Below are 23161 nucleotides of genomic sequence, written 5' to 3'. Positions count from 1 at the left end.
CCTAAAGGGGCAACCCTTATAATTATACACTCTACTATACACAGTACTCTAGAAAGATAATTATTGTATTCTCACCATTTAGCTTTTGTTCTGAGACCAGGGTATGGTTAAAGTAATCATCAGTTAATTTTAATCTGAGCAACTCTATACAGATCAATGGCTAATGTCAGAGTATTAGTAATTTGACTTACTTGTACATTCTCAGTCTGAGGAGGAAGAACATCTATAATATTAACTCTTGCTGTAGTAGACTAAAGTTATAGGGTGAGACAGGAAGATGAGAAATCTAGGAACATGAATGCTACCTTTTCGAGAGGTCATTAACAAGATTGTGTGATAGGACAGGCCTGCTTAGATAAGGAGAATGCAAAGGGCTTGCCTGGGAGTAACTAAAGGGAAAACTGAAAAGATGTGTAGTAGTAACTGGATGTTTGATAGGATTGATCTGAGAGAGAGAGAGAGAGAGAAAGAGAGAGAGATATCAGGGACACAGACAACAGTATGGTAATTGGTGGGGAGAAGATGGAGAGAGATGGAGGAGGAATAAGAAGAAAAAAAAGTGGAGCAGTTCTGGATGATGACAATAGCAAAGGTGGCTGAGAAGAAATGGTAAATAAACATATTACAGATGAGTAATTTGAAGGATCTGAGAGGCCAGATGTTATCTGGGTTATCTCTCAGAACTCTGAAGTCATCTACAGTAATGGCAGGAAAAAATACAGCAAATCACATGCCAATGTGTACAACAAAGCTTGAGAATTGACCAGAAATTTCAAGAAGTGATAGTAAAGAAAAGGTGTAGAAGTCAATATATTCAGATAACATGAGTCTAAAGCTAAAAGACCCCCCCTATAGATATGGAGGAGCAAACAAATGTACTGGCTCATTAAATAATAGCTCCCTGCTGAGTTCATCCTCAATATTTTGAAGATAAAGTATTACAAATTCTCTCTGAAAGTCCAAGTTTCTTGTCATCTCCACTCGTGCTTACCTGAACTCCCCATTGAGTCTCTATCCCCACCCTAAGTATCAGAGGACAGGTCATCCTGAGACACTCTTGTCTGCATTCTCATGAGAAGCAGAAATATAGGCATTGCTTATTTAAGAGTATGTTGTATGGGGCTACATGAAATTAAATATGGCCAACTTGGAAGTTACTTCATATGCCAGAAATCTAGAGAGCCCCAGTTCTGTGCAATTATTTGGGGGGGATTTGTTGTCCTCAGAATCAGTGTAAAGAAATTAGAGGTTCCCTCTAATTTCACTCTCACTCAAGTGTCTACCAGAAGAACAGACCCTAAAGACAACTATTAAATATAAGGTGGTTTGCCTGGGGAAGACCTATTCTAGTCACCCCAACCTGCAGGGATTTATATGAGAGATGCCCACATGAAAAATATGTATTAACACAAAATAAAAGTAGCTGCAAAGAGGAGATGAAAGCCACAACTGGCATAACTTCAGAGCAAAGCTTCAAGCAGCTTGTTTCAGGCTGCAGCTTGCACTGCTAGGAGTAACAAGAAAAGGACAAATATAATTCAACAACAGTTTACTGCACTTGAAGGCCCCATGCCATGTATTGTGCTGCACACTGTGAATAACAAATAAAGGAATAAGTTGTCCTTGAATAAAAGAAGGCAAAGAAGAGACTAGCACCCATTCAATTTAATCAAAAACAGAAATTGATAAGTTCTATAATGGGAGAGGTATCCAAGAAGGATATTCAGCACTTGAGCTGGGGTAGGAAAAATGAATTGAATTTCCACACATACATATGAGGTAGAATGAACAGCCTGGATACATGCATGGAGTCAGGACAATGCAGAATACTGGGTATGTAGTGAGAAATATAGAAAAAAATGAGGCTAGATAATAACACTGATAGTTAACATTTGTAGGTCACTCACTAAATCCTAAGCATAGTGCTGAGAATGTATTATATAATAAATTATTTAATCTTCACAAAAAACCTATAAGATAGACTAATATGGTCATCATCATCCTCAATTGACAGTTCAGAAACTGAAGCCTATGGGAATTAATTAACTTGCTCAGTATCTCACAGCTAGTAAGTGGCAGAGCCAAAATTCAAATCCAGGCAATTTGTATCCAGACTGAAATCATGCCCAGAACCTCTCCATTATACTACCTTTCAAGAAAGGCTAGAAGAAGATCATGAAGAGCCTTGCATGCCAAGATAAGAATTTAGGACTTGATCTTGTACTCTGTTTGATTCCTAGCTATAGAAGTCACTAGATGAGTGACTTGTGATAAGTTACTTCATTTATCTAAACTCTCATTTCTTTTATTTTATTTTAAAATTAATTTTAATGGGGTTACATTAATCAATCAGGGTACATAGGTTCAGAGAAAACATCTCTAGGTTATTTTGACATTTGATTTTGTTGCACATCCATCATCCAAAGTCATATAGTCTTCTGTCACCTTCTATCTGATTTTCTTTGTGCCCCTCTCCTCTCCCATCACCTCCCTAGCCATCCCCACCCCTGGTAACCACCACACCCTTGTCCATGTTCCTGAGTCTCATTTTTATGTCCCACCTATGTATAGAATAATATATTTCTTAGTTTTTTCTGATTTACTTATTTCACTCAGTATAATGTTATCAAGGTCCATCCATGCTGTTGTGAATGATCCGATGTCATTATTTCTTATGGCTGAGTAGTATTTCATAGAATATATGTACCACCTCTTCTTTATGAATCATGTATTGAAGGGCTTTTTGGTTGTTTCCATATCTTGCCTTCTGTGAACAATACTGCAATGAACATGGGACTGCATGTGTCTTTACGTACCAGTGTTTTTGCGTTTGGGGGGTATATACACAGTAGAGGGATTGCTGGGTCATATGATAGTTCTATATTTAATTTTCTGAGGAACCACCATATTTCTCCCATAGTGCTTGTACTACTTTATATCCCCACCAACAGTGGATGAGGGTTCCTTTTTCTCCACAGCCCCTCCAACACTTGCTGTTACCTGTCCTGTGGATAATAGCTAATCTAACAGGTGTGAGGTGGTATCTCATTGTAGTTTTGATTTGCATTTCTCTAACAGCTAATAAAGATGGGCATCGTTTCATATATCTGTTGGTCATTTGTATTTCTTCCTGGGAGAAGTGTCTGTTTATGTCTTCTTCCCATTTTTTTATTAAATTGTTTGCTTGTTTGTTGTTAAGTTTTATGAGTTCTTTGTATATCTTGGATATTAGGCCCTTATCTGTGTTGTTTGAAAATAACATTTCCCATTTAGTTGGCTGTCTGTTTGTTTGGTTGTCAGTGTCTTTTGCTGTGCAATAACTTCTTAGTCTGATGTAGTCCCATTCATTTATCTTTGCCTTCACTTCCCTTGCCTTTGGAGTCAAATTCATAAAGTGCCTTTTGTAACCAAGGTCCATGAATTTAGTACCTATGTTTTCTTCTATGTAATTTATTGTTTCGGGCTTTATATTTAGGTCTTTGATCCATTTTGAATTAATTTTAGTACTAGGGGACAAACTGTAGTCTAGCTTCATTCTTTTACATGTGGCTTTCCAGTTTTCCCAGCACCATTTGCTGAAGAGGGTTTCTTTTCTCCATTGTGTGTTGTTGGCCCCTTTAGCAAAAATTATTTGACCATATACATGTGGTTTTATTTCTGGGCTGTCTATTCTGTTCCATTGGTCTGAGTGTCTATTGTTCTGCCAATACCATGCTGTTTTGATTATCGTAGCTCTATAATATAATTTGAAGTCAGGTATTGTAATGCTCCCAGCTTTGTTCTTTTCTCATAGGATTGCTCTGGCTATTCAGGGTTTTTTATAGTTCCATATAAACCTGATGATTTTTGTTCCATTTCTTTAAAAAATGACAGTGGAATTTTGATGGGAATTGCATTAAATTTGGATATCACTTTGGGTAATATAATCATTTTGACTCTATTTATTCTTCCTATTCAAGAACAAGAAATATGTTTCCATTTCATTATATCTTTTTCGATTTCCCTTAACAATGCTTTGTAATTTTCATTATATAGGTCCTTTCCATTCTTTGTTATGTTTATTTCAAGGTATTTTATTTTTTATTTTTTGTTGCAACCATGAAGGGGACTGTTTTTTGAGCTTGTTTTCTGATGTTTCATTGTTGGCATATAAGAAGGCAATGGACTTTTGTATATTAATTTTGTATCCTGTGACCTTATTGTATTGATTTATTGTTTCTAGTAGTCTTTTTGTGGAGTCTTTGGGGTTTTCGATGTATAGAATTATATTATCAGCAAAAAGTGAAACCTTTACTTCTTCTTTCCCCATGTGAATGTCTTTTATTTTTTCTTATGTCTGATTGCTCTGGCTGGAATTTCCAGCACTATGTTGAATAAGATTGGAATGAGTGGACAACCTTTTCTTGTTCCTGAGTTTAGGGAAAAAGTCCTCAGTTTTATGCCATTTAATACGATGTTAGCTAATGGTTTATCATAGATGGCCTTTATTATGTTGAGATATTTTCCTTCTATACCCATTTTGTTACATGTTTTAAACATAAAATGATGTACTTTATCAAATGCCTTTTCTGCATTTATTGATAAGATCGTATGGTTTTTGTTCTTTGTTTTGATGATATGGTGTATTATGTTAACCATTTTATGTATGTTGAACCATCCTTGTGATTTTGGAATGAATCCCACTTGATCATGATGAATGATTTTTTTAATGTGTTGTTGTATTCGATTTGCTAATATTTTGTTTAGTATTTTAGCGTCTTTATTTATTAGAGATATTGGTCTGTAGTTTGTGTGTGTGTGTGTGTTGTCCTTGCCAGGTTTTGGTATGAGGGTTATGTTGGCCTCATAAAATGTGTTTGGCAGTATTACTTCTTCAACTTTTGGGAAGACTTTGAGTAGAATAGGAACTGAGACTTCTTTGAATGTTTGATAGAATTCACTAGTATAGTCGTCTGGCCCTAAACTCTTATTTCTTTGGAGGATTTTAATAGTTGTTTCTATTTCCTTCCTGCTTATGTGTTTGTTTAGGCTTTCTGCTTTTTCTTGACTCAGTCTAGGAAGATTGTATTGTTCTAGGAATTTATCCATTTCTTCTATATTTTTTAATTTGGTGGCATATAGTTTTTCATAGTATTCTACAATAATTCTTTGGGTATATCTATGCTATCTGTGTTGAATTCTCCTCTTTTATTTTGGATTTTGTTTATATGAGTCCTTTCTCTTTTTTCCTTGGTGAGTCTTGCCAATGGTTTGTCAATTTTGTTAATCTTTTCAAAAGACCAGCTCCTGTTTTTATTAATTTTTCCTATACTTTTTCTGTTCTCTATTTCTTTTATTTCTGCTCTGATTTTTATTGTTTCCTTTCTTGTGCTGGTTTTGGGTTGTCTTTGTTCTTCTTTTTCTAGTTCCGTAAGATGTGAAGTTAAGTGGTTTACTTGGGATCTCTCTTGATTGTTCATATATGCCTGTAGTGATATGAACTTCCCTTTTATCACTGCTTTTGCTGCATCCCAGAGATTTGATATTTTGTATTGTTATTTTGTTTGCCCGTATGTATCTTTTGATCTCTGTGCTTATTTCTTCTTTGACCCACTCATTTTTTAAAAGTATGATTTTTAGTTTCCACATTGCTGTGGGGTTTTTTTTACCTCTTTTTTTTTTTTTTGCAGTTGAATTCTAGTTTCAAGGCTTTATGATCAGAAAATATGCTTGGTATAATTTCAATCTTTCTGAATTTGTTGATGTTATCTTTGTGGCCCAATATGTGGTAAATTATTGAGAATGTTCCATGTACACTAGAGAAAAATGTATACTCTGGCATTCTGGGATGAAATGTCTTGTAGATGTCTATCATATCTAATTGTTTTGGTGTTTCATTTAAGGCCAATATTTCTTTATTCATTTTCTGCTTGGATGAATGATCTAGAGCTGTCAATGGTGTTTTGAGGTTTCCAAGTATGATTGTATTTTTGTCAGTTTTTGTTTATAGGTCAGTCAGTAGCTGTCTTATATATTTTGGTGCTCCTTGGTTTGGTGCATATATATTAAAAAGTGGTATGTCTTCTTAATTTAGTGTCCCCTTTATCATTATGAAATGTCCGTTTTTTACTCTGATTACCTTTGTTGTCTTGTAGTCAGCATTATTAGGTATGAGTATTGCTACACCTGCTTTTTTTTTTTTTTTTTTTTGGATGTTATTTGCTTGGAGTATTGTTTTCCAACTTTTCACTTTGAATTTGTTTTTATCCTTGTAGCTTAGATGTGTGTTTTTTGTAGACAGCATACAGTTGGATTTTCTTTTTAATCCGTTCTGCTACTCTGTGTCTTTTTATTGGTGAGTTTAATCCATTTATGTTTAGTGTAATTATTGACATTTGAGGGTTTCTTATTGTCATTTTATATATTGCTTTCTGACAGTTTTGTATTTGGTTTGGTTCTCCTCTTTTATTTTTCTATCATTTGTTTTTGTTTGGTTATAATCCATACTTCTTTTCTCTGTTACTTCTTTTATCAAGCCATGTATATCTGTGTTGGTTTTTTCAGGGGTGGTTACCATTAAGTAATGGAAAGCATACATATGATGTACATTGTAGTACATTATCTCATGAGTGCTTCTGCACTCCATCCTCCTTTGCTACTGTTAATATTTGTCCTGTCCCCCCTTTTTTGTCACAGATTAATCTTGTTTTTATTGTGCTCTTGATGACACTTTTACTTGTAGTTTTTTTTTGTTTGTTTGTTTGTTTTTTTGTGTGTGTTTCTGTGTCTGGTCAGAAAACTCCCTTTAGTAATTCCTGCAGTGGGGGTTTTCGGGTGATAAATTCCTTCTTCATTTCAGTATCTGTGAATGTTTTTCTTTCTCCTTCATATTTGAAGGATAGTTTTGATGGGTATAGTATTCTTGGCAGGAAGTTCCTCTCTTTCAAAACTTTAAGTATTAGGTTCCACTCTCTTTTAGCTTGTAGAGTTTCTGCTGAGAAATCTGTTGATAATTTAATGGGTCTTCCTTTTTATGTTGTATTCTTCTTTTCTCTGGCTGCCTTGAGAGTTTTTTCTTTGTCATTGGTATGTGCCAATTTCATTATGATGTGCCTTCATATAGGTTTGTTAGGATTAAGATGACTTGGTGTTCTGTTTGCTTCTTGAATTCAAGTCTTCAGTTCTTTCCATGGGCTTGGGAAGTTCTTGTCTATTATTTGTTTGAATATGTTCTCCACTCCATTTTCTCTCTCTTCTCCTTCTGATATACCCATTACTTTTATGTTGCTCTTTCTGATGGAGTCAGACAATTCCCGTAGAGCTATCCAAATTTTTTTTTAAATTTATGAGTCTCTCTCCTCTTCTCTCTGTAACACCTCTAGTTGTCTGTCTTCTATGTCACTAATTCTCTTCTCTATCTGGCCTGTTCTATTGGCTAAGCTTGTTACATCATTTTTCAGTTTATGAATTGAGTTTTTCATATGTTTGATTCATTTTCATAGTTTCAATTTTCTTGGTGAAGTATTTTTTCTGTTCATTAAATTGTTTTTTGAGCTCCCTAAATTGCTTTTCTTTACTTTCTTGTATGTTTCTGGGTATTTTTAGGACTTCAATTTTATATTCTCTGTCATTTACCTCCAAGGTTTCTAAGCTATTTAAATTTTTTGTATCCATGATATTCAATTTCTTTTTCTTTAATGGCATTTGAGAGTTGTATTATTAATAACACTAATAAGAGTTGATAAAAATTTTTTTTGAGAAAATGCAGTGAAAATCTGAAAATTCTATTGTGCTAAGTGGAACAAAGATAACTATAATGGAAGGCCTAAGTAGGGGGGAGTGACAAAGAGACAAAAAAATGAGGCTACAACCCACAAAATGCCACAAGGAAAAAATTTGGATCAAGAATAAAATAATTTGTTTGTAAATGATGGTCAAATGAGAGAAATAGTGTAAGAGAAAAGAAAAAGAGAAAAAAGAAAAAAATACCATGAAAAATGAAAATTCTATTGTATTAAGTGGCACAAAAACTATAATAGAGAGCCAGAGTTGGGGGAAACACTAGAGAGATAAAAAGCGAAGTAAAAAGCACATAAAATGCTACAAAGAAGAAATTTGAATCCAGAATAAAGTAATTTGTTTGTGGGTGAGATTTGAATGAGAGAAAAAGTGAAAGAGTTAAGAAAAAACAAAAAGAGAGAGAGAAAAAAAAATGATTTAAGTTTTTCTGGAATATAACATTCATTAAAAAAAGAATAAAAAATGTAACACCTATGGGTAATAATGTTGAAAATGAAAATAAAAGAATAAAATGACTAAGGTGGAAGAAAAAAAGAAAACAAAAAGATTAAAAAATACAAGAAAAAAATGTAAAAAGTTATAAAGACTGAATTTTTTCTGGTTTTGAGACATTATCTTCATCTATTACTTTCAAATTTCTGCCCTTTAACATCTACCAAATTGTCTCACCCCTCAGCTTCTAGTAACAACCACTTGCTGTTTTGTGAGTTTGGCTTTTTAAGATTACTTTAATTGTAATCACACAAAAAGTTTCTTTTTCTGTTTGGTTTATCTCACTAAGATAATGCTCTCAAGGACCATCCATGTTATCTCAAATGGCAGGATATTTTTCCTACTCATAAATGAATAATATTCCATTATATATTTTTGAATTAGATAAACTATTTATTTTATTATTCAGAATAAGTATAATGCTGCATGTGTTTCTTTACTCATTTTTATTTATACATTGATTTTTCAAAAATAATTTAGATAGTTATGTGAAAATTTTAGCATTTACATTATAAAGACTGAGAGCCAACAGTGGTAGGTACTAAGAAAAGCTGTATTTTGCCATGGATTGTAACTTAAAGTTTTATCAAATTGCTTTTATTTTTTAACGGTTTTTTTAATGTTTTCTTAAAAATGATTGTTAATATTATATTAGTTCAATATTATATTAATTTCAGATGTACAGCATAATGATCAGACATTTCTACACCTTACACCTGGTAAGTCTAGTACCCTTTGACACCATACATATAATTTTTGTGATATTTTTGACTATATTTCCTAAACTGTACTTTACATTGCTATGATATTTTTCTAATTCTCAGTCAGTACTTTTTAATTCCTTCATATTTTTATTCAGATTCCCAACTTTCTTTCTATCTGGCAAGCATCAGTTTGTTCTCTATCTATGAACTTGTTTCTGTTTTGTTTATTTAGTCTTTTTAGATTCTACATATAAGTGAAATAATATGGCATTTGCCTTTCTCTTTTGACTTATTTCACTTAATATAATGCCCTCTAGACCTATTCATGTTTGCAAAAATGATAAAATTACACTTTTTTATGGCCAGGTAATATAACACTTCTTTATCTATTCATCTTTTGATTGGACCATTTAATCTATGTGCAATTAAATTAATTATTGATAGGTATGTAATGATTGTCATTTTATTGTTTTCTGATTGTTTTTGTAGTATTTCTCTATTCCTTTCTTTTTAAACTTTTAATCATTTTTTAATTTTTTAATTAAAATTGACATACAATTTTATATTAGTTTCACATGCATAACCAGTGATTAGACATTATATAATTTACTAAGTGATCATTCTGATAAGTATCATACAAATCTGAAACCATACACAGTTATTAGATTATTGACTCTATTCCTCATGCTGTACTTTACATTCATTCCCATGACTATATTGTAACTACCTATTGGTACTCTTGATTTAGGCACCTTTTCCATCTATTTCCCTAACCCCCATTCATTTGGCAATGAATGTTCTCTGTTTCTCTGAGTTTGTATCTGTTCTGTTTGTTTATTTATTTTAATGTTTTTGATTTATTTGTTGATAGATATATATTTGTTGCCACTTTCTTGTTCTTAATTTTTACCTTTATTTCTTCTTTTTAAACCTTTATTTAAAAAATTAAATTTAATGAGGTGACAATGATCAATAGAAGTACAAACTTTCCATGTAAACATAACTATAGCATTGAACTGCTGATTGCATTGTGTGGCTATCACCCAAAGTAAATAATTTTTACTCTTTACTCCTTTCCCCACTCCTCCCCTTAAACCCTTTTCCCCTGGTAAACAGTTTACTTTTATCTACGTCCATGAGTCTCAGTTTTATATCCCATCTATGTGTGAAATCATACAGTTCTTAGCTTTTATGAAAAATATAACAAAAATATTCCAAAATCTTGACAAAAATAAAACAAATGACTACATTGAAAAATGGGGAAAACAGCTTAACAGACAATTCACTAAAGAATATACACAGATGGCAAGTAAACAAATAAAAATATGATTCACAAAGAAAATGTAAATTAAAATAACAGTAACTTTCTACCACATACTTACTATAGAACATTGACAACACCAAATGCTGCCAAAGATGTGGAGAAACAGGAAATCTCATTTTGTTTTTTTTGTATTTTTTCTGAGGTGAGGAGCAGGGAGGCAGACAGATAGACACCCACATGCGCCTGACTGGGATCCATCCAGCATGCCCACCAGGGGGCAATGCTCTGCCCATCTGGGGTGATACTCCGTTGCAACCAGAGGCATTCTAGCACCTAAGGCAGAGGCTATGGAGCCGTCCTTAGTGCCTGGACCAACTTTGCTCCAATGGAGCCTTGGCTGTGGGAAGGGAAGAGACAGAGAGAAAGGAGAGGGGGAAAGGTGGAGAAGCAGATGGGTGCTTCTGCTGCATTCCCTGGCCAGGAATCGTGCCTGGGACTTCCATATGCCAGCTGACATTCTACCACTGAGCCAACCGGCCAGGGCCAGAAAATCTCATTTTTAAAGCGGGAAATCTAAATGGTACAAGTTTAGAAGAGAATTTGATACATTCTTACAAAGTTAAACATAGTTCAGAAAAATGGCAACAAATGTTATTTCTGAGTTTTCTAACACACACACACACACACACACACACACACACACACACAACTAAGTATTCATGGCCAAGACATGACGGATAAAATCTTAGAATACAAGAGTGAATTTAAAGAACTCCCCTGCATCACAGAGACCAAGACAATGCATTAGGGATAGGGATAATAGCTATATGCTGACTGTATTGCCTTTCCCCAATGTCAGTATAGCACCACATCAAGAGGTCTCCCTTGACCCTATGGTTCCTCCAGTAGGATCCTAGGGTAAATATTCAGCTCTCCCAAAATTGTAGGTCAGTTTTTTGGAGCCCCCACTCAAGTCTTATACTGTAAAGATTATGAGTAAATATGTAGGGCTTAATTGCTGGAAAAATGACTGTTACAGAAAAGGGGGGAGGGGTTTGCAACAACCAGAAATATATAAATTATGTAAAATATAACAAAAATAATCTAAAATGTGAGGAAAGGAGAAGTAAAAATATAAAGTTTAGAAATTTATTGAAGTTAATTTATCAGTTTCAAATAAAATACTAAAATTTTAAGATCTTTTATGAAAGCCTCAGTACAACCACAAGCAAGAACCCTGTAGCAAATACACAGAGGAGTGTAAAAAGAACTCAAAGTATATTGATAACAAAATGAAACAAAACACAGACACAAAAAGAAAACAGAAGAACTAACAAGGAACAGTGGATTTACAAAACAGCCAAAAGACAATTAACAAAATGGAAAGTAGCAAGGGAGCAGGGGCAAGAGCACGTGTGTTCTTGTCTCTTTGCACCACTCAGACACAATAAAGATCTGGATCTCTGACCACTTGTGGGAAAGTGTTATAACAGCTGCAATGCAGAAATACCTGAACCCTCGAAACCCAAGCATGGTTAAAGTTGATGTATTAGACAGATAGATAGATCCTTCTGGAAAGTTGCATAGCCATAGACCAGCGGTTCTCAACCTGTGGGTCGTGACCCCACAGGTTGAGAATCGCTGCCATAGACGGACTTCTCAGCACAAAGAGGGGACTGCCTTCCATTGTGAAATCTCTTATCGGTACAGCAAAAACCAAAACACATGTGCAAGGACATTGTGTAGTTGATCCTGTAGAGAAAACAATGGAACTTAAATCTACTAATATTTCATTTACAAGTACTGTTGCAGGACCCAGAAAGAAACTATTTTGACTAAAGAGGCCATGATCACTGTGAAAAGAATTCAGTCTTAGTAGTCATTTGAAGGGCTGATGGAAAGTGCAGTATCTTCAAAAGCTAATAAAAGCTGAGAAGAAATGAAATTAGAAATACATAAATTAAATTCTGAGAATGAAGAATTAGTGGTTTCAGTAAGAGGGAGCATAAGGACACTGATGGCAGCAGCAGCATTTGTAGAAAAATGATAGAAGTTGGTATGCAAGACCCAGTTTCCTAGATCTCTTTAGTTGCCATTATATTTATTTGTTATTTAAAAATACAACTAGCCTGACCAGGCAGTGGCACAGTAGATAGAGCATTGGACTGGGACACAGATGACCCAGGTTCGAGAACCTGAGGTTGCCAGCTTGACCACGGGCTCATCTGGTTTGAGCAAAGCTCACCAGCTTGAGCCCAAGGTAGCTGGCTCGACAATGTGGTCACTCAATCTCCTGTAGCCCTCTGGTCAAGGCACATATGAGAAAGCAATCAATGAACAACTAAGAAGACTAAGGGGCCTCAATGAAGAATTGATACTTCTCATCTCTTTCCCTTCCTGTCTGTCTGTCCCTATCTGACTCTCTCTGTCTCTGTCACTAAAATAAATAAATAAATAAATAAATAAATAAATAAATAAATACAACTATATTTTAAGTAGGTTTTTAATAAGCTGAAGAAAGGCTATGTGACTTGTTCAAAATAAAGAAGTACAAGGGTTTCTAAATAAAAGGGAATAATCTGAAATTATTAGTGTTGTTTGAAATGACTGCTTGTTTTTGAAGATTCCAGTATTTATGTGACCATTTAATGACTTATGAAAATGGTGCTAGCATATTAAATTTTATTTAGATAGAATTTTAAAGCTTTTCATGTATTAAAAGTTTACTTGGCTTTGGGTCAAACCTAGAACAAAGCAGCACCTCTAAAGAGATACAACTGTCCTGCTACTGTAAACTTCAAGAGGAAACTGATTTTCAAAGGACAAATTGTATAATTTTAAAAGATATATTAATTTTTGTATAATACCTTGCTTTGCTTTAAACTACCATTAAAACCCACAGTGTTTTAATTTGGTACTTAAATGACAATTTGGAGTGAAAATTATCACACAGAGGTACAGTATTGATATGCCAAAGTTTTGTAACTTAGTTAAAGTATTACCTTTCTTGAATTTGTACTTTATAAGTTAGTATGCCATATCATGGGCTGGTGATGTTATCTAAAAAATAAGTTATTACTAGAAATTTCAGCATGCTAAACATAAAAGGAAGAATAGCTGTTCATATCTTTTAGCATTTCACATTTGTCTAAGTTATAAATAGGTATGTGTCAAAATCATGGATCTGGGCCCTTGCCGGTTGGCTCAGTGGTAGAGCGTCAGCCTGGCAGGCAGGAGTCCTGGATTCGATTCCAGGCCAGGGCACACAGGAGAGGTACCCATCTGTTTCTCCACCCCTCCCCCTCTCCTTCATCTCTGTCTCTCTCTTCTCCTCCCGCAGCTGAGGCTCCATTGGAGCAAAGTTGGCCTGGCCATTGAGGATGGCTCTGTGGCCTCTGCCTCAGATGCTAGAATGCCTTAGGTTGCAACAGAGCGATGCCCCAGATGGGCAGAGCATCGCCCCCTGGTGGGCATGCTGGGTGGATCCCGGTCAGGCGCATGCAGGAGTCTGTCTGACTGCCTCCCCGTTTCAAACTTCAGAAAAATACCCCCCCCAAAATCATGGATCTGTAATTGCTAAAACATGGTATCTCAGGTTACTTGAATATAATTGCTTTTTAAAGTAATTGTGACCACAAAACATCTTTTTTTTTACATGAGGAGCTATACATCACTTGAAATTATTCAAATTATGTCTTTATTTTATGCATAAATCCCATGTACTCAATGTTTTTATTAATATAGTGCCACTGTGGGGTGTGGAAGTAGTAGGAAAGAAAAAAAAACTAAGAAGGAAAAAAAATTGACCAAAACTAATTACTACATAAATTGCTTTGCAACTTTTATTTTTGGGAAATCTTCATTTTGGATCCCAAAAGGAAGCTAAATATTGAAAAACAACACAGTAAGTGTATTTTGCTTCATATTTTGTAGCAGTTAATTATCAATCAGTAAAACATATATTTAATGTTTGCAATTGTTATTTTGTAGAATATTTTTGTTAAAAGGTCATTAACTCCTGTCTTTATTTTGCAGTGCTTAATGCAATAAACTTCTAGTCAGTTTTCATATAAAAGAAATTAGACAATATATGTACATAAACCATAGAAGTAGTATAGCATACCAAACTACTAAAAATTGATGTTTTTTTGCCTGACCTGTGCTGGCGCAGTGGATAAAGTATCAACCTAGGATGCTGAGGTCACTGGTTCAAAACCCTGGGCTTGCCTGGTCAAGGCACATATGGGAGTTGATGCTTCCTGCTCATCCCCCTCTTCTCTCTATCTCTTCCCCCCCTCACTCACCAAAAGTGAATAAATATAATCTAGAAATATATAAAAATTGGTGTTCTTTTCTGAAATATTGTTCATTTTAAGACTTCTTAAAATATTTGGCATCTAAGACCTGTGTGATTGTGTTATCCAGTGTCACCCCAATAAATTTAATTAAAAAGATATGGTACATATATACAACAGGATACTACTCAGCCATAAAAAATGATGATATATTGCCATTTATGACAACATGGATGGACCTTGAGAATGTTATACTAAGTAAAATTAATAAATCAAAAAAAGCTAAGAACTCTATAATTTCACACTTAGGTGGGATATAAAACTAAGACTCATGGACATAGATAAAAATGAAGTGGTTACCAGGGGGAGGAAAGTAAAGAGGGACAAATATATATGATGGAAAATGATTTGATTTTGGGCGATGGGCACACAATGAAATCAACATTTCAAATGCTATAGAAATGTTTACCTGAAACCTACATACTCTTATTGACCAATGTCACCCTAATAAATTTAATTTCTAAATAATAGAAAAAATACTTTTTAGGGCATTTGTAAAAGCAAGTGAAATTTAATAAGTTTTTTATTTTTTTGTAACAAAAGATGGTTTTTACAATTGAAATAATATTTCAGGTAAACAAAACATTGCTAAGTACTGACATTTAATAAAAAGTTGCCTTGTATAATTTCTGTAAATTATACTTGTTCCGAAAAAGGTGTAATGAATGCCCTTATGGTAAAGAATTCTTAACAAGAACAGCAAAATAGCAATAGTACGTTCTTACCTATAAGTAATTACTTTAAATGTAAATAAATTCAATTCTTTAAAAAAATATATAGAATGGCAGAATGGATTTTTAAAAGATCCTACAAGAGACTCATTTTAAGCTTATAAGCACACACAGATTGAGAGCTAGGAGATGGAAAGAGTATTTCAAGAAATAGTGACTACAAAAAATAAGGATAGTTATATTAGGCAAAACTGACTTTTAATTAAAATAGCAAAAAGAGATAAGAGGTTATTATATAATAAAAAGGGGGAAAATAAGAAAGGGATCATCCATCAAGAAGATATGACAATTGTAAATATGTATGTACCCAAAATTGGAACACATAAATATATAAAGTAAAAAGTAACAGAGCTAAAGAAGAAACAAATAGCAATACAATGATAGTTGAAGAATTTAATACTACATTCAACAATGGATAAATTATCCACACAGAGAATCAATAAGGAAACAGTTTATTCTAAAAATGCTATCAAACAAATATAACTAACAGATGCATACAAAACATTTTATCTGACAAAAGTAAAATATACATTCTTTTCAAGAGTATATAAACCATTTTGTCATGGTGGAGACTTGGTAGCATTGTGTGGGGTGAAATGGGCGAATCAGAAAAAAACAGGAACTGCAGGATTCCATACATTGGTGGGACATAGAAGCGAGACTAAGAGGCATGGACGGGAGTGTGGTGGTTACGGGGGGTGGGGGGAGGGGAGGAGGGAGAGGGAGGAGGAGGGGTACAGAGAGAACTGAATGGAGGGTGGCGGAGGACGATCTCTCTTCGGGTGATGGGTATGCAACAGAACTAAATGACAAGATAACCTGGAAATGTTTTCTTTGAATGTATGTACCCTGATTTATTGATGTCACCCCATTAAAATAAAAATTTATTTAAAAAAAAGAGTATATAAACCATTTTGTAAGACAGAACATCTGTTAAGCTACAAAGTAAATCTTAGCAAAATCAAGAAGATTAAAATCACACCAAGTATCTTCTCTGGCCACAGAAGTATGAAACTAAAAATCATTAACAATAAGAAATTTTAAAAAATTACAAAAAAACCCATAAAATTTAAACAACATTATTCTTAACAATTAATGAATTAACTACAAATTAAAGGAAAATTGAAATTATAGGGGGATAAATGATGATGGAAGGAGCCTTAATTGGGGTGATGAATACACAATGAAGTGTACAGATGATATGTGGGAGATTTATGCACCTGAAGTCTGTATAAGTTTGTTAACCAGTGTCACTTCAGTAAACTCAACAAAAAGCTTTAAAAAAAAGTGTCTTGAAATGAACATAATGGAAACAAAATACCAAAACTTATGGGATACAGCAAAAGCTATTCAAAGAAGTAAGTTCATAGCAATAAATGTCTACATTAAGGAACAAGAAATATCTCAAGTAACCAATCTAAATCTAAGCCTCAATGAATTACAAAATAGAAGAATAAACTCAACTCAAATTTAGCAGAAATAAGAAAATAATAAAGATGAGAATAGATATACATAAATCATAGAACAAGAAGCAGTAAAAATAAACCTCAATAAAATTAAGGGTTGTCTTTTTTTTTGGAAAAGAAAAACAAAATTGACAAATTTTACCTAGAAAAAGGAAAAAAGACAGAAAAGCCAAATCAACAAAACTATAAAGTAAAAGACATTGGATCTCACACCACAGAAACAGAAAAAGATTATATGATGCTACCATTAACAATTGCATGGCAAACCGCCCCCCAAAAGAAACAAATAAACAAACAAACAAAAACCTGTACCAGATAGGATAGAGGGGAAAATATCTTTGAAACATACAACCTACCAAAACTGAATTAAACAAATGGATTACTACTATGGAGATTGAATGATTAATAAAAAAAAAAAAAAATCTCCCAATAAAAAATCCCAGGAGCAGATTTCTTCACTGGTGAATTTTACTAAAAACATTTTTTTTTAAAATAACACAATTGTTTTCAAACTATTCCAAAAAGTCAAATATCAGGGAACATTTCTAAATTCATTTTAAGGGGACTGAATTACCCTTATAACAAGGATAGGAAAGGCCATTGAAAGAAAAGAAACATATAGGCCAATCAGTATCCCTGATGATAATGCAAATTTAACATTAATACACATTCATACTAAATTCAGCAGCACTTTAAAATTACTATTTAGCATTATGAGGTAAGATTTATTCATAGAATACATGGATGATTCAACATATACAAATCAGTAAATGTGATACACACATTAATGAAATTAAAGGGAAAAATATCACAATTTTCTCAATAGAGGCAGAAAACACATCTGATGAAATTCAATATCTGTTCATCGTAAAAACTCTTAGTAAATTAGGTATAAAAAAAAGAAGTACCTCAACATAACAGAGACCATATATGACAAGTACACAGTTAACAACATACTCAATGATAAAACTTTGAAAAATTTATTTTTAAGATTACAAACAAGATAACTGTGCCCACTATTGCCACTTCTATTCTGCATAATAACAAGAAGTTCTAGCCAGAGCAATCAAGAAAAAAAAACCAAAACCCAAAACCAGAAATAAATGGTCTCAGAATTAGAAAAAAAAGGAGTACAATTGACTACTTGCAGATTAAATAATTTTTTTAGATTAAATAATTTTACATAGAACATTATAAAGACTCCACTAAAAAATTGTTAGGCCTAATCAACAAATTCAGTAAGATTTCAGGATAAAAAAATAATATAAAAATAAGTAACATTTTTTATAAACTGACAACAAATTATCATAAAAATCAACTTAATTTATAATACCATCAAAAACATTAAATATTCAGAAATAAATTTAACCAGGAAGGTGAAAGATATCAACTCTGATATCTATAAAATATTGATAAAAAGTGAAGAACATATAAATAAATGGAAAGATATCCCAAATTTATGGATTAGAAGAATTAATATTGTTAAAATGTCTAGGCTACCCAATGTAATGTATATATTCAGTGCAATCTTTATCAAGATTCCAATGACAATTTTTACAGAAGTAGAAAAATAAAAACAATTCTAAAATTCATATGGAACCACAAAATACCCTAAATAGCCAAAACAGTTCTGAGAAAGAAGAAGAAGCAGGTGGTATCACATTTTTTAAATTCAAGACATATTTTTAAAACTACAGTAATCAGAAGTGTATGATATTGGCATAAAACAGACACATAAATCAATGAAACAGAATTAATCACTCAGAATAAATCCATGAATATACAGTTAATTAATACAGTATTTAAAAACGGAGCCAGACATATGGTCAAGATGGCAACATAGGTAGATGCAGTATCTGCCCCAAACTACATCAAAATTATAACTGCAGTACAGGACAACCATCATTTAGAACCTCCTGAAATCTTGCTGAATGGAAGGTCTACTACGGATTTAAAGAAGAAGCCACATTAAGATTGGTAGGAGGGGCAGAAAAACAATGGCCTGGTCCCACACCCATGTGCTGAAGTTTAAAACTGGGAGGAGTATCTCAGTTGCAGACATTCCTGCTGAGAAGTGAGGGATCTCAGCCCCAAACCAAGCCCTCCAGCCCCGAGTTCCAGTGCCAGGAAAAGAATCCCCCATAAATGCTGGTTGTAAAATCAGCTGGGATTGAGGCTGAGTGAGGTGGAAAGCTATGGGACTCCCAGGGAGCTCCTCTTAAAGGGCCTGCTAATGACATTAGTTGGACTCTCTCCCTCTGAGCTCCAGTGCTCGAGCAGCTTGGAAGGAACCAGGAACCAGGGACATACACAGAGAAACTGAGTTGTCAGGCATCAGGTAAAAAAACTGGGGCGGGGGGCAGCATATCACCAGACAAAATTGCTGTTGGAGACCATTGATCTTTTTCTGAGAGCATCACCTCCACAAGGCTAGCAGGCAGAAGCCATATTTGAGTTTCCATCAACCTGGCTCATACTATCCGTACCACCCAGGTGATTCCTTGAGACCTTACACTACCCTACTTACAGGACCATCCAGTAGTGGCTTTTTCATACAAATGGCCTTTCTTACCTCATGCTCTCGACTTTCTTAAAATATCTCAAACAAAGCAGCATCTGGCCTCTGTATATCCCCTACTTCTTGCTAAGTGGCTCCAGACCTGGCATTAGAAACACGTGGCCTTGGTTCACTGATTGGAATCTCCTGGGAAATTTTAAGCCCAGCACAAGTAGCAGCCATCTGCACATCACTCTATAGCTCATGCTGGGTGGCCCCAACCAGAGCACAGGCACTGGCAGACCTTGCACTTAACAGGAGACCTCAGAGCCAGTGCACTTGGTGGGCAGCTTCAGACAATATCAGATTACAGCCCTACTGCTTCCATGAATGAGAAATTCAAGGGGCAGATTCAGTGAGCACCAATGCCACATTAAAGCAAGTCCTGCTCTGTAGAGTCAACTACTGCACAGCAGATCTTTTGCTGTATTTGCAGATAGTCCTCACAGCTGATCAGTCAGGGGGGAATTCTCTCCACTAATGCCAATAAGAATCAAGATTCAACTACAACAGGACAGTGCACACAGTTCACATAGGGGTATACCTGGAGTGCCTAGCTCAAGTGACAGGGAAGGTTGTGCCACTGGGGCCTACAGTACACTTATTACACAAGGCCACTCTACAAGTCTGGGAAACAAGTAGCTCTACCTATGAAACAAAACAAAACACAGAGAACACAGAGAAGCAAACAAAATATGGAGACAAAGAAACATGTCCCAAATGAAAGAACAGGAGAAACACCCAGAAAAGAAAATGGAGGTAAGCAATCTATCAGATACAAAGTTCAAAACATTTTTTATAAAGATGCTCAAGCCTGACTAGGTGGTGGCACAGTGAATAGAATATTGGAAAAGGACATGAAGGACCCAGATTTGAAACCCTGAAGTTGCCGACTTGAATGCAGGCTCATCCAGCTTGAGTGTAGGCTCACCAGCTTGAGCATGGAGTCTTTGGCTTGAGTGTGGGATCATACACATGACTCTATGGTTGCTGGCTTGAATCCGAGGTCACTGGCTTGGGCAAGGGGTCACTCATTCTGCTGTAGCCCCCCAGTCAAGGCACATATGAAAAAGTAATCAATGATCAACTAAGGTGCTGCAATGAAGAATTGATGCTTCTCATCTCTCTCCTTTCCTGTCTGCCTGTCCTTATCTGTCTCTCTCTCTGACTCTCTCTCTATCTCTCTTTCTCTCTCTGTCAAAAAAAGGATGCTTAAGCAACTTAGTGAAAACTTTAGCAAAGAAATGCTAAACATAAAAATAACAAAAAACATAAAAAAATCAGAAATGAGTAATACACTAACTGAAATGAAGAATAATTTACAGAAAATTAACAGTAGAGTACATCAATTTGAGAATCAAATCAGAGATTTAGAATATAAGGAAACAAAAACACCCAATCAGAACAGCAAAAAGAAAAAAAAAATCCAAAGAAAATGAAGATAGTATAAGGAATCTCTAGGGTAATTTCAGGCATACCAACATTTATATCATGTGGGTGCCAGAAGGAGATAGCAAAAAATTGAAAACTATTTGAAAAAATGACAGAGAACTCCCTTACTCTGGTGAAGAAAATAGACATACAAGATCAGGAAGCACAAAGTATTCCAAACAAGATGATCTCAAAGAGGCCCACACCAAGACACATCATCATTAAAATGCAAAACATTAAACATAAAGAGAGAATTTTAAAAACAGCAAAAGAAATGCAGTTAATTATTACAAAGGAGCTCTCATAACACTATCAGCTAATTTCTCAACAGAAAATTTGCAAGCCAGAAGGGCGTGGCAAGAAATACAGAGGGCTGTTGGGTTATGACAGTCTTGACATATGAAGTTAGAAGTTTATGATGCTCACTCACATAAAAACTTAAAAAATTTGAAACGTGAGTGTTTTTGCTTATTCAGTTAGTGTCGTACTTACAGACTATGTGGCTAACCTAGTTTGATTGTGCATGGCAGAAGAATATGCAATAATGTGGCATATAAGTGGGTAAGTTGGCATCCCCCAGTATGCTTATCCACGTTATTCTGGACTGTTAAAAGTGCAAGTGATCTGTTTGTGTTAGTTAAGGGTGTGTTTCAACTTACATCAAAACTTGAGCTATGTTACTGTTGGAGGAACAGAATTGTGTCATATCCTGAGGACCCTCTGTATTCAAAGTAATGAAAAGCAAGAGGCTACAACCAAGATTACTCTACTCAGAAAAACTACCATTTAGAATTGAAGAACAGATAAAGAGCTTCCAAGACAAGAAAAAACAAAGAAGGATCATTACACCAAACCAGTATCATATGAAATGCTAAAAGGTCTTCTTTAAATAAAGAAAAAGAAAAAAAACGTTAAAAATATGAGCAGTAAAATGGCAATGAATACATATCTGTTAACAATTGATTTTAAGAAACAAATTAACAAGCAGAATAGAATCAGATTCATAGATACAGAGAACATTTTGATGGTTGCCAGATGGCAGGGGGGGTATTGAAGGGATGGGAGATAAAGTGAAGGAAGTAAGATGTACAAATTGGTTCTTACAGAATAGTCATGGAGATGGAAAGTACATTGTGAGGAATAGAGTCAATAATATTCTAATAACTATGTCTGGTTTCAAATAGGTATGAGACTTATCAGGATGATCATAGCAAGTTATATAATGTCTAACAGAGTTGTGTACCTGAAACATATATAATACTGTATGTCAAATATAATTGAAAGATAAAAATAATTAAATAGTAAAATAAAATAAAATAAAAACCTCCAAAAAGAAAAATAAAATAAAAAAAGAGCCAAGAATATTCAGTGGGGAAAGAACTCCTTTTTCAATACTTGGTCCTGAGAAAATTGTATATTCACATAACAAAGGATAAAATTAGGTCCCTATCTTACATCACTTACAAAAAATTAACTCAAAATGGATTTAAGTTGTAAACATAAGATCAGAAATCATAATTCTTAGAAGAAAATTTTGTTATAAATTTCTTTGGCATTGGTTTTGCAATGATTTTTTTAAAATATAACATCTGAATTACAAGCAACAATGTAAAAAAAATAAACAAGTGAGACTACATAAAACTAAAAAGCTTTTGCCCACAAAGAAAATGTTCAACAAAATGAAAAGACAACCTATGAAATGAGAATAAATTTTTACAAACAGAACCGCTAATAAGAGCTTAAAATTCAAAACATAAGTTATAGAAAAAAATAGCAAAATAATAACAGTCCAATTAAAAATGAGAAAATTAACTGAATAGATATTTTTTCTAAAGAAGTTGTACAACAAATCAATAGATACATGAAATGGTAGTAAACATATATAATACAGGCAAATCAAAACCACAATGAGATATCACCTCAAACTTGATAAAATGGCTATCATCAATTTACTGTTGCTGGTAATGTAAACTGATGCATCCACTATGGAAAGCAGTAAATGTTTTTGAAAAAATTAAGAACAAACTTACCATGTGACCCAGCAACCCTTCTTCTGAGTATTTACCCCAAATATTTCAAAACATTTAATTGCAAATATAGATGCACCTCTATGTTCATTGCAGTCTTATTTATGATGTCTAAAATATGGAAACAGCCAAAGAGTCCTTTGCTAGATGATTGGATAAAGATGTACACACACACACACATATGTATGTATACACACACACACACTATGGAATACTACTCAGCCATGAGAAAAGATGAAATACTACCATTTGCAACAGCCTGGATATAACTTGAAAATATCATGCTAAACAAAATAAGTAAGACAAGAACCATATGATTTCTCTCATATGTGGGATATAAAACTGAAAGCAAGAA

General features: G+C 34.1%; 1 pseudogene; it reads left to right on the top strand.

Moving 5' to 3' along the window:
* The window catches only part of LOC136317695 (PRELI domain containing protein 3B pseudogene), a 138486-nt pseudogene extending 126200 nt beyond the window's left edge, over positions 1-12286 (top strand).
* The last annotated feature ends 10875 nt before the right edge of the window (positions 12287-23161 follow it).

The sequence above is a fragment of the Saccopteryx bilineata genome, chromosome X (genome assembly GCF_036850765.1).
Source record: "Saccopteryx bilineata isolate mSacBil1 chromosome X, mSacBil1_pri_phased_curated, whole genome shotgun sequence".
In the NCBI taxonomy this organism is placed as follows: domain Eukaryota; kingdom Metazoa; phylum Chordata; class Mammalia; order Chiroptera; family Emballonuridae; genus Saccopteryx; species Saccopteryx bilineata.
This window is presented reverse-complemented; position numbering and strand designations above follow the sequence as displayed.